This window comes from Haliotis rubra, unplaced genomic scaffold, assembly GCF_003918875.1.
Source record: "Haliotis rubra isolate DU_JTF1 unplaced genomic scaffold, ASM391887v1 Scf496, whole genome shotgun sequence".
Classification (NCBI taxonomy): Eukaryota; Metazoa; Mollusca; class Gastropoda; order Lepetellida; family Haliotidae; genus Haliotis; species Haliotis rubra.
In genome coordinates, this window is record NW_025767186.1 from 612,803 (window position 1) to 616,923 (window position 4,121).

Sequence of the window (4,121 nt, forward strand, 5' to 3'; positions counted from 1 at the left end):
GTGATAACTACAATGAGTATGCAGTCTCTCACATGGTTGTAGACATATATAATTACAAAGAGTATAGAGTGTCTCACCTGGTGGTAGACAGTGATTACGACAGAGAGTATGCAGTCTCTCACCTGGTTGTAGTCAGTGATAACTACAAAGAGTATAGTGTCTCACCTGGTGGTAGACAGTGATTACTACAGAGAATATAGAGTGTCTCACCTAGCTTTAGACAGTGATTACTACAGAGAGTATAGAGTATCTCACCTGATGGTAGACAGTGATAACTTCAAAGAGTATAGAGTGTCTCACCTGGTTGTAGACAGTGATAACTACAAAGGGTATAGAGCGTCTCACCTGGTTGTAGACAGTGATAACTACAAAAAGTATGGAGTCTCTCACCTGGTTGTAGACAGTGATAACTACAAAAGAGTATAGAGCGTCTCACCTGGTGGTAGACAGTGATTACTACAGAGAATATAGAGTGTCTCACCTGGTTGTAGACAGTGATTACTACAGAGAATATAGAGTGTCTCACCTAGCTGTAGACAGTGATAACTACAGAGAATAGAGAGTGTCTCACCTTGCTGTAGACAGTGATTACGACAGAGAGTATAGAGTCTCTCACCTGGCTGTAGGCAGTGATTACAGGAGAGAGTATAACGTATCTCACCTGCTTGTAGACAGTGATTACGACAGAGAGTATGGAGAATCTCACCTGGCTGCAGGTAGTGACTGGTTGTCGTGGAAGGCAGGTAGTGACTGGTTGTCGTGGAAGGGGTAATGGCCGGAAGTTTCAAATGAACCCATAATAAGTAAACATCTACATTTGATACTTTTATACTTTATCCGATATTGTATGCATTCTTTATTTTGGGTCTCTTAGATTGTTCCTCTTTAGAGTTTTCACGAAAGCTGCATCCATGAAGTAAGAGATGTTTAAGGTAGGTGAACTGTGTATCTATAAGTGCAAGGTGTATAATTATATCGCGAAATGTACTAACGGGTGTACTTATGATGAGATAAGTCCCACGGGCTGTGTTGAGATGGGAGAGCTACACGGTGAGATAGGTCCCACGGGCTGTGTTGAGATGGGAGAGCTATACGGTGAGATAGGTCCCACGGGCTGTGTTGAGATGGGAGAGCTATACGGTGAGATAAGTCCCACGGGCTGTGTTGAGATGGGAGAGCTACACGGTTAGATAGGTCCCACGGGCTGTGTTGAGATGGGAGAGTTATACAGTGAGATAGGTCCCATGGGCTGTGTTGGGACGGGAGAGCTACACGGTGAGATAAGTCCCACGGGCTGTGTTGAGATGGGAGAGCTATACGGTGAGTTAGGTCCCACGGGCTGTGTTGAGATGGGAGAGTTATACGGTGAGATAAGTCCCACGGGCTGTGTTGAGATGGGAGAGTTATACGGTGAGATAAGTCCCACGGGCTGTGTTGAGATGGGAGAGCCATACGGTGAGATAAGTCCCACGGGCTGTGTTGAGATGGGAGAGCTACACGGTGAGATAGGTCATACATGCAGTCTGTAGTGTGTGGAGGTTTGAAGCCACTTAGAAAGTCTCATGTCGGTATATATGACCGTGTAATGTTTTTTGTTAATTCTTACCGTCCTGACATTTTCCACATGTCTTCATACATCGCTGCCGCTTGACCGGGTTCAGGCAGAGCTTTCTCTTCTTGATGACTTCACACGTGTCGTATTCAAGTTTGTCTTCACATCGACCCCTTTGTACTGAAATTACAAAACGCACTTGACATGTGTTGCAGCGTTACCTCACTGCTGAATCAGACTACTACTGCGTTATCTCACTGCTGAATCAGACTACTACAGCGTAACCTCACTGCTGAATCAGAGTACTACAGCGTTACCTCACTGCTGAATCAGACTACTACAGCGTTATCTCACTACTGAATCAGAGTACTACAGCGTTACCTCACTGCTGAATCAGAGTACTACAGCGTTACCTCACTACTGAATCAGACTACTACAGCGTTACCTCACTGCTGAATCAGAGTACTACTGCGTTATCTCACTGCTGAATCAGACTACTACAGCGTAACCTCACTGCTGAATCAGAGTACTACAGCGTTACCTCACTGCTGAATCAAACTACTACAGCGTAACCTCACTGCTGAATCAGAGTACTACAGCGTTACCTCACTTCTGAATCAGACTACTACAGCGTTATCTCACTACTGAATCAGAGTACTACAGCGTTATCTCACTGCTGAATCAGAGTACTACAGCGTTATCTCACTGCTGAATCAGAGTACTACTGCGTTATCTCACTGCTGAATCAGAATACAACAGTGGTATCTCACTGCTGAATCAGAGTTCTACAGCGGTGAGGATAAAGTGCACATGGTGACTGGAATTTCATTCGCCGTAGAGGATCAAATCCTGTTATGTCTCCCTGCTAGCATGGTTGCACTGACCCATATGCGTACATGTTCTGTGAACGCTCACCGAATGTGACACCATATCAAAACACTGATACATGGAATATGATGGGTATTGTCTCAACAGAAGCAATAAACACGTATCTGCTCTACAGGAGCTGAAGCCATAAATCCTTAACGTCCCTACTTGAGCTGAAATCCTAAACACTTATCTTCTCTACCTGAACAGAAGCCATAAACACTTATCGTCTCTACATAAAATAAAAATGGCCATTTATAAAGCGCCATTTTCCACACTTGCGCATGCTCAAAGCGCTAACACATTATTACCCCGGAAAACCCAAGCGGCCTGTTAGGCTGACTTATCCCACCTGGTACCCATTTTATGCTGGGTGAACAGAGGCAATTTTGAATAAACTCACTTGCCCAAAGTGACACCACATGTATCACATGTGCTTCATTGTGAGGCAGAACTGGCCAAACTGCCAAACACGGTCACACACACCCACCCACCCACCCCCACCCCCCCCCCCAAGGACCTCTCCGCGCCCATGGTTGCTTAACTTCAACTGATTTGTGACCTGAGCTCTATGTGAACAGAAGGCATAAACACTTACCACCCTTACCTGAATTGAATTCGAAAAGCACTTCCTGTCTCTATCGGATCATAACGCTTCCCATCTGTTAATGAACAGGCCATGAACACAACCTTCTCTGCATGAACAGGCCACGAACACAACCGTCCTTGCATGAACAGGCCACGAACACAACCTTCTCTGTATGAACAGATATAGTCTCTACCGGAACAGAAGCCACATCCTGAAAAGTCTTTACCTGGCTTGAAACGAAAAGTACTTGACTTCTTTGATTGACATCACATGCTTGACAACGACATCAGAATCTATGTCGAAACGTCGCCTATACAGAATAAAGAAGTTGCATATCCATAAAAATAGTCCTCGTAAATACTTACTGTCTCTTGCAGTACAGAAGCCGCACGTGCGTTTACACTTGTATTTCATTGTTCGTTTCGCATCCGACTGTGTAGATTCACATAAGCCCTCAATTGCCTTTGTGTCGCACGTCACAGGCACCAGAGAGTCAATACATTGCTTGGCATCTGGAAGGATAAACGTAGTGATAGCTGCTGGGCTCTGCAAGACTCAGATACAGATCCCTGCATTCAGGGTGTACAACTTCATTCACCACTGACACACAACAACAAGTTTAACTGGATGTGCGAGAGGGAGTCCGTACAAATATACTGAACCACAAAAGAAATGTCGCACCGATAGCGGTTTTTTAAAGCACACACTTTAATTCACTCTAATTAACAATCAAAATGGAGGATTGAGTTCAAACGTCTCAAATATGGTTAACACATTTCGGGAACCACATTTAGATTTCACACAAACAAAATCACCCAAAATGGTACTATTAAGATACCCCAAAGTCAGTATTGTGTATGCCCTCAATGGGCATGAATGAAAGCGTTGCATCGTCTGTACATGGAATGAATTAGCCGGTTGGGTCCATACTCTGTGAAATACCTGATCGAGTCCAGCCACAGTTGTCAGTCTTGGTTAGAGGTCATTCAGTCTTCTTTGAATCCCGTCCTAAAGGTGTTCTATTGGACTTAAATCCGGACTGAATGCAGGCTGTTGTAGGGTTTGGATGCCATGTTGTCTTAGGAAGTCCAATGTTGCTCTGGCAGTGTGAAG

General features: G+C 44.6%; 1 long non-coding RNA gene across 1 annotated transcript; it reads right to left on the bottom strand.

Annotated features, from left to right (window-relative positions):
• Positions 1 to 703: 703 nt before the first annotated feature.
• Positions 704 to 3,499, bottom strand: LOC124291558. Its single transcript, XR_006902240.1, has 3 exons — positions 3,374 to 3,499; positions 1,607 to 1,732; positions 704 to 750 (listed from the first exon to the last, which is right to left on the bottom strand). It is a non-coding gene; the product is annotated as an uncharacterized LOC124291558 (long non-coding RNA).
• Positions 3,500 to 4,121: the final 622 nt, after the last annotated feature.